This window comes from Euleptes europaea, chromosome 5 (genome assembly GCF_029931775.1).
Source record: "Euleptes europaea isolate rEulEur1 chromosome 5, rEulEur1.hap1, whole genome shotgun sequence".
NCBI lineage: Eukaryota > Metazoa > Chordata > Lepidosauria > Squamata > Sphaerodactylidae > Euleptes > Euleptes europaea.
In genome coordinates this window covers 15,296,621-15,310,095 of record NC_079316.1, presented here as the reverse complement: position 1 = coordinate 15,310,095, position 13,475 = coordinate 15,296,621, and positions in this window count along the sequence as shown.

Below are 13,475 nucleotides of genomic sequence, written 5' to 3'. Positions count from 1 at the left end.
TTTTAGAATGGGTCTCCTTGGTCCTCTCTAATCAGTACATCATGCTGGATGTGGAAACATATCTGGAAGAAGCAAATCTATTGATGAAGGCCATCAGAATCCTCAAGACATAAATATTTTATTGTCCTCCCCAAAAAAAAAACCCTTTTACCTAGAACACTCCACACATGCAGTTTGCTACAACTTTCAGTCCATTACATCTTCTCCCCATCGCATTACAGATGTACACATCAATGTTTCTTTGTTTGTTAATATATCCCCACTTGTCATCCAAATGGGGAGCCAAAGAGACAGACGTCATTTTGCCCTCTATGTTTTCCTCACAACAACCCAGTGAAAAAGATTAGGTTGCGGGGGGGGGGGAGGAAGAGACATGACCCATGGTCCCTGCAGCATGGTTCCCTGACAGAATGGGGATTTGAACCCGGATCTCCTAGCCTAATACTTTAACAAGTACACCACACTGACCCCACAAAAAAAGCAGTCATAATGTATTTGGATTATTTTGTGTGTCATGTTTTGTCAATGTGCAGGAGTGCACGTGTGTGTAAGTAAAATCAGAGATAAAGAATCTTGATGGAATCATATATACATTTACATTGAGATTGCTTTTCTGTAATGTTTTATGAATAGGTTTGTGTGCATTGGTGGATAGCAGAAAAGATGCAAATCAAGCAACAGAGCTGAAAGCTTTGCCCAACTGGCATTGCTACAATTAAGATTTTTTTTTAATATAATTTTATTTATATAATTGAAGGGGTACAGGGGAAAAAAAGGAAGGGATTGAATATTATAAGTATAAAAACAATACAATAATAAAAAATAAGCTCGATTGTATATTAAGAGACATTCTCTATACTAAAAAAACTGTTACATAGTGTCATTCTGTTATTACTTGTATTAGTATTCTATTGTATAAGAGTCTAAGATTACATTACTATTGTGTATAACAAATTGAATATTACATAACCGTCATGTTACATTCAATTAACTAGATTAATTAAGTTAATTACAATTAAGATTTTTTAAAAATAAAAAATAGCCTTCATCCAGATGGCTTCTTACCACATTCCATCCCCAGTCCTCTAAAATCTAGGCTACCATTTCTCTACCAAATATACTCAAAATATAAGATAGGCACGATCCTCCCATCTCAGCAGAAGACATGATAGATAAATCTGGGAAAGTGGCTGGTATAAATGACAAACATGATATACAGACGAAGAAAAATCAAAATGGGAAATTCTCGTATGAGGCCTGTAGGGCTAAATCATCCATCTTAACAGTGCCCTTCTGTTCTCTACACAGGACAAACATATTCCCTATGCAAAAGAATAAATAGGAGCATTCTGACAATACAAATGGCAATATTGATAAACCATTGGGGGCACACTGTGGCTGATTTAAGAGTCATCATTCTCCAGCTAAAAGTCTAAATGCAGCATTCCACACATGACTCGCACATAGAGACAAAGAGAACTATTGTAATAACCAGTGTGGAGAAATAGAAGAGAACAACAAAAAAGGAAGAACAAGAGATCTGTTCCACAAGATCCAATAAATCAAAAGGAAATTTAAAGCACGGTTAGGCATGCTGGAAGATCAACATGGAAACACATTAACTGAACAGGACAAAATTAAGAAAAAGTGGGAACAATACACCGAAGAACTATACAGAAGAGATAAAAGGATGACACATTTCTTCCAAGAAGAATCTTTTGAAGAAGAACCTACAGTTTTAGAAAGTGAAGTGAAAGCTGCATTGAGAGCAATCAGGAGAAACAAATCACCAGGAGCAGATGGGATATCAAAAGAGCTATTCCAAGCCACAGAAACGGAGTCCATCACAATCTTGACAAGAATATGCCAACAGATATGGAAAACAAAACAATGGCCCACAGACTGGAAACGGTCAATTTATATTACATGAGTCAGAAGCATCTTGACGGCACTTAACACACATACGTTCTCCAGCAAAAGGACACCCTAACTTTAAGCTGCCGAACTGGAATCCATCAAGATGTCTGACACAATCTCCCTCCCAAGGACTCCTGAGAAGAAGAAGAGGAAGAGGAAGAGCTGGTTTTTATATGCCGACTTTCTCTACCGCTTAAGGGAGAATCAACCTGGCTTACAATCACCTTTGCTTCCCCTTCCCTCAACAGACACCCTGTGAGGTAGGTGGGAGAACTCTAAGAGAGCTGTGACTAGCCCAAGGTCACCCAGCTGGCTTCATGTGGAGGAGTGGGGAAACCAACCCGGTTCACCAGATTAGCCTCCGCCGCTCACGTGGAGGAGCGGGGAATCAAATCCAGTTCTCCAGATTAGAGTCCACCACTCCAAACCACCGCTCTTAACCACTACACCATGCTGGCTCAGATTTTGGATTCCTCAGACATTACAAGTGTTAACTATCTTAGTGAAATCTGGACTCTTCCACCATGACAGTTGTTAACTAGCTCAGCAAAACTAGGAAGACTGTCAATAACTGCTATTGTGAACAGTCTCTGTACTTTTGCTGATTGTATTTAAACAAGCAGGGGACCCAAGAGGAGTCGAGGGGGGTGGAATCTCATTCCCCCCCCCACACACACTTATCGCCCAAAATCGCCAATTGGAATAAAGGCATTAAAAAAACATTTGCGCCTTTCCACGGCTCTGGGGGGGCATGTTTGGAGGTAGAGGTCCCAGAATTTCAGCATAGCTTGAGGATACCCTTCATGCAAGAACCCCCAAGTTTTGTTAAGATTGGGTCAGGAGGTCCTGAGATATGGGGCCCGGAAGGGGTCCCCCCACCCATCTGCCCATTACAGCCTTTAAAAACACATTCACATTGGGCCGTACCATTACCCCGGCCCGGGAGTCTGGTTGCCTCGGCAGTTGGGCCATACCATTACCCCGGCCTGGGGGTCTGGTTGCCTCAGCAGTTGGGCCATACCATTACCCCGGCCCGGGGGTCTGACTAAAAGGCAATTAATCCCGAGTTATGGGGTCCCCCCCATCCACCCATTGGAATGAATGGGAGCAGGCAATCCTTAATGTGCATCTAGAGAGCAGCAAATTAGGGCTGTCAATTCGGTTCGGTCCGAACTGAAAATCAACCGAATTTCCCCTGATTCGGTGATTTTCTGTTCGGACGGATCCGAACTCAAAACTGGCGGGCAACCGGGGGGGCCGAATTCAGCAAGTTCGGAAGTTCGCGAATAAATCCGGCAAATTCGCCCCCCCTTCAGCGGAGCCCGCTGAAGGGGGGCGGGCTGCCCTTTAAACTGATCTGTGCCTCCCGGCCGGGAGGCACATATCAGTTTAAAGGACAGCCCGAGCCTCTCCAGCGGAGCCCGCTGAAGGGGGGCGGGCTGCCCTTTAAACTGATCTGCGCCTCCCGGACGGGAGGCGCAAATCAGTTTAAATGGCAGCCCGAGCCTCTCCAGCGGAGCCCGCTGAAGGGGGGCGGGCTGCCCTTTAAACTGATCTGCGCCTCCCGGCCGGGAGGCACAGATCAGTTTAAAGGGCAGCCCGCGCCTCTCCAGCGGAGCCCGCTGAAGGGGGGCGGGCTGTCCTTTAAACTGATCTGCGCCTCCCAGCTGGGAGGCTCAGATCAGTTTAAAGGGCCCCCGCGCGCCTTCAGGGAATCCCTCTGAAGGCGCGCTGGGGCCGAATTTTCCCCCGAACTCCGGATCCCCCCGAATTACCGGGGATCCGAAGTGGGGGAGTTCGGACTTCGGCACGTACCGAACCCACAAGGGTCAAATTCGGCTGAATCCAAACTGTACCGAATTTTTTTTTTGACAGCCCTACAGCAAATCCAAAGCAAAACCTCACATGCCAGAGAGTATGTGTGTGTGAGTCTGCTAGAATCATACTGGATTACTCCTGAGACCTGACTCCCAGTCCCTGCTCCTGATAGAAGAGAAGACGTCATCCACAGTAAGACCCATTTGGGGGCTTTTCTCTATAATTCTCTATAATTTTTTCCTGTGTGTGTGTATGTGGGGGGGGGAGATTCTGTGTGTGTGTGTGTGAGAGAGAGAGAGAGAGAGGGGGGGGAAGCCAAAGGGGGGTGGGTTTACCTGTTCTGCTGGGGGGTGGGCTTGATTGCCTCTGTGTGGGTCTGTGCTTTCTACTGTTTTCACTGTGTGGAGTTAACTGTGGGTCAGTGAGTCTCTCTCTGGCTGGTTCCTATTGTTTCCAATGGGCTGTGCAGCCACTCCTGTTGTTTTGAATGGGCTAGCCTGTCATTCGTTTTAGTACATCCCCTGTAATGTATTTCAGTGGAGTCAATGCAAGTCAACCAACATTCCCCTCTCCCATTATCTTCAATGGGCTGGGCAGCCTCTCCCATTGCTTCCAATGGGCTGACTTGTCATTCCTGTTAGTACATCCCTTTTAATGGCTTTATTCCAATGGGCAAATGGGGGGACCCCTTCCGGGCCCCATAACTCGGGGGGCCCTGACCCAATCTTCACAAAACTTGGGGGTTCTTGCAAGAAGGGTCCCCTCAAGCTATGCTGAAATTTTGGGACCTCTACCTCCAAAAATGCCCCCCTGGAGCCGCGGAAAGGCGCGAATGTGTTTTTAATAGCTTTAAACGGCCGAATTTTTTCCCGAACTCCAAATCTCGTGGCGAATCATATGGATCTGAATTGGGGGGAGTTCGGACTTCGGCATTTCCTGAATCAAAATGGGCCGAATTTTGCCGAATCTGAATTTTACCGAATTTTTTTTCCAACAGCCCTACATGATTGCCTTAAGTCTGTTGCTACTTGATAGCACCGACTCCTATATAAATGTCTGCCTAGTGAGAACATACTATATGGACATACTATATGGAGTAGGGGTCACTGGGGTTGTGTGGGGAGGTAGTTATGAATTTTCTGCATTGTGCAGGGGGTTGGACAAAATGACCCTGGTGGTCCCTTCCAACTCTATGATTCTCTATGACTCTGACAAAGCAGGTTCTAGTCTGTAAAACCTTATGCTGGAATGAAGTCTTGTAAGTCTTTAAGATGCCAAGAGATTCCTGTTTTTTTTACATCTGAAATAGAGTTAGTGCAAGTCTAATTATACGATGGGCTAATTCCATCAATTCGACCTGAAGCTAATGGCTGGATGGATAGCATGGTATTCTACACCACCACCCCCCAAAAAAATCATCAATACGATTGGTGAGCTTCTCTTGGACTCTGTAGTAATCAAGCTTGTTAAAATGGATTGAAAGATGCCCAAAGATGTTCTATTGTGAATATGTCTTCTCAGTAAATAAAGAGACTGGGATGTAGATGGAATGACTCTGCTGTTGATGCATTATTGGCACTCTTTCTAAATGTCAGCAAAAAGAGCATTGCCAGCCAGTAACCTGCCTATAATGATTCTTTCTGAGCTGCTGAACAAATCCCAGTTGGCTCATTGAATTCTTCTCCCAGGTGTTCAGGAGAATTGAAGTACCTAAGAAAGATGAGCTTGTTTTGCTATTCCCAACCACCAATATAATGGCACAAATCAATGCCAGTAGATTCTGGAGTAACTATGAAGACTGATGCCTTTATTCTTCAAGGACACGCAGAAGATGTGTCAAGGAAAACTGAATTAACCTCACGATATAACCGTAAACAAAGCAACATTACTGTGATCAATTGCAAGCCACTCATCCCGGTACTGCAGGATCTGAATTCAAAGAATTTAAAAGAGTTTTGGCTCAGGCCAAGGATGAATGAAATAAATGTGACATTAAGGCCTTTTATGCATGGTTGTTTCCCTCGTGGTCACCCCGCTGATGACCTCGGGTCTTTGCTTTGATTATGCATGCTGTTTCCAACTGGCAGAGTTCTCTTCGCTCTCCCCCTGCATTTCTGCACGTTTTGCTCGCATTTTCAAATTTGTGATAAAACGGGTCCCTGAAAACGAGAGCAAAAATGCGTGGAAACAAGCTGGGAGAGCAAGGCAACCTCTGATAGTCGGAAACAGCATACATACTCAAAACGAAGACCTGAAGTCATTGGAGGGGTGACAGTGAGGGGAACAGCCATGCATAAAAGGCCACAGAGAATCACTCCCATATTGTCTGGAGAAGAACGAAGGTTTAAGTCGTTCTGCAGGGAGGTGTGTTCTGAAGCCCTGCCTCCTAGAAGGAAATCATTCTGAATTAACAGTGCCATGCTTTGATCTGGAGGTATGCATTTCAGTGGAGCTGGAATGCCTTTTTTTACTTCTGGGCATGGCAGGGAACTGGGTCTTCCTGAGTAGCAGGGACTTCGGCGGATGAGCCTTGGATTCCCAAGGACGAGGGCAACCTCCTTAGTAACAGTGGGCAAGGCCTCAGTATTGTGGCAGGGTGCCTCTTTCATGGTGGATGAATAGAGCAGGAATTTTGTAACAAACGTTATCTTCAGGCCACTCCATATCTTCACCAATGGAAGGAACGTGCAAGCCTTGAATTTCTACTAGCATTCTCCCATGGAATTGAAGGGGAGATTAAACATCTCTCTGTTTCAAGCTACCCTTGCTTCTTTCAGCCATCCCATAGTCTGTTGGCAAAAGTGAATGGGGATGGTGGTGCCCTCAAACTAGTTGTACATGACAGCTGTGGTGTGGGACCTGTCTCTGATATGGGAGTACATTGAACACACATGATGCTGCCTTATACTGAATCAGACCCTTGGTTCATCAAAGTCAGTATTGTCTGCTCAGACCAGCAACGGCTCTCCAGGGTCTCAGGCTGAGGTCTTTCACATCACCTGCTTGCCTAATCCGTTTAACTGGAGATGTTGGGGATTGAACCTGGGACCTTCTGCATGCCAAGCAGATGCTCTGCCACTGAGCCACAGCTCCTCCCAGGGCTTTAAAGGTCAGAGCTAGCACTTCATATTATGTCAAACTGGAAACCAGTGTGTTTATAAACAAATCACATTTATATTGTCATGAAGACAGGCCCCGCTGCCGACTCCAGCTTCGTACCAGCTGAAGCTTCTGAACAGCTTGTCTGTAGTTTACCAAGGCATGAGCAACTTGGTTTTCTGCAGAAATCGTTGCAGTTGGTCAAGTTGGCCTTCATGGATTAACATAGAAACATTGCAGAATTCGATGGCAACAGGCTCATTGGTAAGTTAAATAACGAAATGTGTCTGCTTCTGCTTTCCCATTGCTACCATGTTTACAGAGGAGGGTTGCCAGGTCCCCCCTGGCCACTGGTGGGGGATGGGGGGTTGGGTTGCCAAATCCAGTCTGGGAAACTCCTGGAGATTTGGGGGTACAACCTGGGGAGGGGAGGGACCTCAGTGGGGTACAATTCCATAGAGTCCACTCTCCAAAGCATGCATTTTCTCCAGGGGAACTGATCTCTGTTGTCTGGAGATGAGCAGCAATTCCAGGGCATCCTCAATTCCCAAATGGAGTCTGGCATCCCTATTACAGAGCAATGTCCAAAGAGCTGCTATGGATTTCATAGCTACTTGAGATTGAAATTGAAGTTTTTTAAAAAAAAATTCAGACTGTAGGTGGCGCTCAATGTGAGCCTACCATCTTTCAGCCACCTTAAGTACTTCTTAAATCCTCAGCAGCCTGGAAGGTTTAGATAAACACTATTTAGTCATTGCTCAAACAGAAACCTGCAAAAAAAAAAATAGCACTGAAAAGTTCATTCTAACTAATATACTCTAAATTTGGTCTTTCTTAGCTCTCCATGCCAATTCACTGAAACAGAACACAACACATCTTAAGGCTCTCGTCTTAAAGGAACTCTCGTCTTAATGAAAACTGTCCAGGGAAAGGAGTTCTGCAGTTAAGCAGCAACTATCTAGAACTTCTCTCAAATAGTGCCTTTGCTATTCAAACATTGCACACTGTTGTTAATGTCCACAGAACCCTTTGAACATGATACACATCACTCTGATCTCTAACAGCACATTCCTGAGCTGACGGAGTACGCAGATGGCAGGGAAGAGGCGCAGCTGCGTCTCCTCCTAAGCCATTTTGCGTACGCCGTTAAACAAAACAAAAAAAGCCATTTTGCAGCTTTTGTTTTGTTTTGTTTAACCGGGGCCTTTTGCCCCATAGGGAACAGCAAAGCTGCGCCTGCTAAAAAGCAGGCGCTAAAAAGCAGCTAAAAAGCAGGCGCAGCACCGCCATTCCCGGCGCCGGCATACCGGGCCGAACCGGGATAGGAAGCCGCCTAACCAGCAGCTCCTCCGCCTGTAGGGTTGCCAACTGCCAGGTAGTAGCAGGAGATCTCCTGCTAATTCAACTGATCTCCAGCCGATAGAGATCACCTGGAGAAAATGGCCGCTTTGGCAATTGAACTCTATGGCATTGAAGTCCCTCTCCTCCCCAAACCCAGCCCTCTTCAGGCTCCACCTCGAAAATCTCCTGCCGGTTGAGAAGAGGGACCTGGCAACCCTATCCGCCCAGCCAGCCCCCAGCCCACCCCCCTGTGCTGGCGCAGCCACTCCACGCCGTGGCCTGCGCCACAGAGAGGCCGTGCCGGTGGAGGGGCGAAGCATGGTCCTGCGGCGCTCAGCTGCCGGCGGGACTGGCCTCGCCACCAGCGTAAGTTCATGCAAATCCGTGATTACATGCACTTACGCTGCCGGGGAGGTCACGCCACGTCCTATGAAGTTTCACCCACATTCTCAGGAATGGGCTGTTAATATCCTACAAGATTTTCATTTCCATTCTGGAATTGCATCAAGTGTATAATAAGTTAACCACTGTCTTTCAGCTTCCCACTGCAAACACTGAGAATAAGACAAAGCTTGCTGCAGAGCTACAGTTTATATCATCAGAACACTTCAGTGTTTTATGTGCATTAATATCATAGAATCATAGAGTTGGAAAGGACAACCAGGGTCATCTAGTCCAACCCCCTGCACATTGCAGGAAATTCACAACTACCTCCCTCCTCCACACCCCCAGTGACCCCAACCCTCGCCTTGTAATGCAGGAGCCCACAATCAAAGCACTCCCGACAGATGGCCATCTAGCCTCTGCTTAAAGACCTCCAAAGACGGGGACTCCACCACTCTCCGAGGCAGTGCATTCCACCATTGAACAGCCCTCACCTTCAGGAAGTTCTTCCTAATGTTTAGGTGGAATCGCTTTTCTATTAGTTTAAATCCATTACTCCGTGTCCTAGTCTCTGGAGCAACAGAGAACAAGCTAGTTCCCTCATCAACATGACATCCCTTCAAATATTTAAACATGGCTATCATGTCTCCCCTCAACCTTCTCTTCTCCAAACTAAACAAACCCAACTCCCTAAGTCTCTTGGCATAGGGCATGGATTCCAGACCTCTGACCATTCTGGTCGCCCTCCTCTGGACACGCTCCAACTTGTCAACATCCTTCTTAAATTGTGGAGCCCAAAACTGGACGCAGTATTCCAAGTGAGGTCTGACCAGTGCGGAATACAGTGGTAGTATTACTTCACCTATTTACTGATACCTGCCCTTGAAAAAAAGAAACAGTGCCTCTATTTTATCCTCCTGTTGCCTTTGCTTTTTTATTATATGCCTATTTTCTCACTGATCAGGGACTAGCGTTGCCAACTCTGGGTTGGGGAATACCTGGAGATTTTGGGGATGGAGCCTGAGGAGGGCAGGGTTTGGGAAGGGGAGTGACTTCAATGGTGTATAATGCTGTAAGGTCCACCTATGAGAGTTAGCATAGAATAGTGGTTAAGAGCAGTGGTTTGGGGTGGTGGACTGTAATCTGGAGAACCGGGTTTGATTCCCCACTCCTACACATGAGCGGCAGATTCTAATCTGATGAACCGGATTGGTTTCCCCACTCCTACACATGAAGCCAGCTGGGTGACCTTGGGCTAGTCACAGCTTTCTTAGAGCTCTCTCAGCCCCACCTACCTCACAGGGACTCTGTTGTGGGGAGAAGGTGATTGTAAGCTGGTCTGATTCTTCCTTAAGTGGTAGAGAAAGTCGGCATATAAAAACCAACTCGTCTTCTTCACCTACCAAAGCAGCCATTTTATCCAGGTGAATTGATCTCTATTGGCTGCTACCTGGAGGCTGGCAACCCTACTGCAGCAGCATCCTGCCTGTGTTTCGAATGAGAGAAAATAAGGACTAGAAGCTTACTTTAAATACAAAGGAATCTGGGGTTTTGCTGGATTCTAATAATGACTCATTGAAAGAAAAGCGAGGAGGGGCATGGGTTATTTTATACATGATGGTCATGCTGGCAGTGGTCTGCATGTGGCATTGCCTTTACACACCTAACAACCTGTTGCAAACGGCATCCCTACGCATATAAGTCCCTGGACACCAGTTATAATGTCACTTTTCTACTTACTGCTGTTATACGGAAGGGAAAAGCACATTCTGGAGGATTATCAAATATGACTCAGCTCTTTGTTTCCCTCATAAATCTGAATCGGCTGAAGGCTATTATTTTAGTGGAAGGAAATCACTTTGCCATTTCTTTCTCAGCCATCTTTTAAATGTCAGCGAGAAACGCTGCCGTGCCCCAGATGCTTCCCGACACATATACATGGGGCTGGAGTCAATTAGATCCCATCTTTGCGGCCGTGCGCCCCGACGACATCAGCACCCAGTAATAAATTGCCACTCCTCTGGGCCAAAGATCTTTGAAGACAGAAAAGCCATTTTGTATTAGCTTTAGCTAGGGTTGCCAACCTCCAGGTACTGGTAACCAGTGAAAATCGGTATATAGTTATTGCTGTGTTCCGTATGGAAAAATACCGAAATAATAAACAAAATTACAAATAAACCTTATTTGCTTTTACTGTATGTTGTATATACTTCATACAAACTTACAATCATTTAGCTTCTCATATACATATACATGCAGATTTACACATCGGAATACAAAGGCATGATATGCCCTTGCGGTTTTTTCAAATCTGGTACAATTGCCAATTTTTCTATGAGCATTACTTGCCCTTACAATCTATGCTGTGCCATATGCCATGCCAACTTTATTTCCCGGGATTGGGTAAAGTTTCAATACTCTTTATCAAGGCATCAACCTAAAAAAATTGCTTTGGCAATTGGACTCTATGACACTGTAGTGGCAAAGAGGGACCTGGCAACCCTAGGAACTGATCACTGTATTAGCATCACTTATTATCCATTTTGAGCACCTAGAATTCTGCCTTGTGGTTGTGGAGGCCTAGCAGAGCTCATGGATAACAAGATGCACCTGCAGCCTCTTACCAGGCAGATAAGACCTGTTCAAGGACAAGCAAGCATACCAGCCTAACTGGGACCTTGTTTCATCTGTGGGATCTCACTCTTCACTCCTAGGAACCCAGCCCGGCCTGAACCATCTAGAGACTTCTCTGTAGCACCATCCCTGATTAGAAGTCATGGTTCATCTGACTAGGGCCCACATTGCCATAGGTTTAGCCATACTCAAAGTATGTTAACCTTCTTTATCATCAGAACTGCTTTGCACATTATTCTGCTTGACTACAGCAATGCCTCAGTGCAAGAAACCAAGGCCTGAACCAGCTTAGCTTAATAGCAAAGAACATCAGCTATGTAGTGTAGTAGAGTAGTAAGTTCAATTAGAAAGACTTGTGTTATTTTCCTTGCCAGTGAGCCTTTAAGAATTCTGTAATTTGCTTTTTAAAATTAATTTAATTTTTATTCCTTAATAAACCTTTTTGCTTTTAAAAGGAGGTGTGAGTTAATTGGCCTGGCTCGGAGAGGGCAGCCGGTCGTGGTCCATTCGGTCTTTAGAGGTGAAATCATGCACTCTCCAGCCTCCTAACGGACTTGGTTGGCAACTCGGACAAAGCAGGAACAATCAAGGGCCTCGTGTCCGACTGTCCCCCGCTGACCATCGGCTATTTAAAATAATATCCATTTCACCTCAGCCTTTTAGCTGCCCGGCTGGACGGTGCCACCCACATAACTCGAGCATTTAAAAATAGCCTTCTGTTCTCCGAAGGCCTTTCTCATACCTTTCTGAGCCAAAGCCTTCTTGCCAACACCTTTATGCGTCCCTTTATAAGAACATTCTATACCGAGTGTGTCAAACGCAACAAGTTTGCACCCCAATTCGAGACCAAGATCGCTCAGCCTCGGGAAGCGTTTTCTTCCCGATTGGCAGTGACAGGGAGCAATGGCTGGCAGGCCAGAGGAGCAACAAGTTTCCCAGAACCGTTGCATCACACATGCTGAATTCGCAGTTCCAGAGGAACTGTCGGTTCGTGGCTGGAAAAAGTTAACAGCCAGCTAGAGTATAGTCTTTCTCGGTCTGTTGCTATGAGTGCCGGTCTTCAGGGGCGTACCTTCCCTCTTGGGTTTCTGTGTTTGGTTTGCATAGTGCTGTCTTCTTCCTTCTGGCAGAGAGACTTTTTTTTATGATTAGGTGAGATCGCACCAAGCCATCGGCATGGAGCACCTGAATGAATTCAAGCTTGTCTCTGACCAGCCGAAAGAGAAATGGGGGTAAGTGGAAAAAATTAAGAGCTTTTTTCCCCCACCACTGGAAAAGCTTCTTTGGTTGACCGTTATTAAATCTAACAGGTAATAATAAAAAGCACAGTCTAGCTAAGGACCGAATTTTGGACCGAATTCAGCAAGAGAATATAATTCATGCTTTCCTCTTTCCCACTGAAATAGGACTAACAAGGGCTGCAGTTTGGTTGAACGGGATCCAGATGAATGATGAATAGCAAATAAATTATCTTTATGGAAGTGATAATAACCGTCAGTCACTATCTCAAATTTGAAGATGGGGTGGTGGTGGTTACCATCAATCCCTCTCCTCTCCTCCAATTATTTTCATGGTTTGTAGTAATAACAAATGCAAGAAATAACTTGAAATAATCTGCAGGCCACCGGTTATGGAGGACGTAGTGGAACCGATGGGTGACTTCTCAGCTCTGGACCAACAGATGCAAAACAAAACTATGGCCATTTGTGCATGGGAGCTTTACCTGAGGTTCGTTGCTCGCTGGACCCATACTTTCCTGTAGGGAATCTATGCACCAGCAGTCTCCAAGCCCAAATCAAGTTCCCACCCCCTTTAAATGCTGCTTGGTAATTGGCTTACTTTGTAGAGCTTACTGTGAGAGAAAATCCACCCCCCAAACCCCCAACTGCTGCATAAAAAAGAATTTTAAGAACAAAAAGAACAAAAAATTTTAAGCAAAAAATTTTAAGCAATCTGAAAGGGGAGGGAGAAATCCAAGCCTTAGTTTTAAAGTCTTTCTTCTACTCAGAAAGAGCTCCAAGGAAGCAGGGAGCATTTGAATCCCCGCTTCTTTACACACTGCTTTGTAATTGGCTGTGAGAGAAACCAGGCTTGTGTGTCCCGCACTTTTCCTTATGCATGGGGATTTCACCTGAGCTGGGCTCAGAGGAGAGGGAAGAATCGGGTTATCAGAGGAACAGGAAGGTCCGGAATTTGTGAGGGCTGGCAGCGAGGTCATCGCTAATGGAGGGAAGACACATGCATAACTCCAAGGAACAACTGAGACAGACCGGGGGAGAACG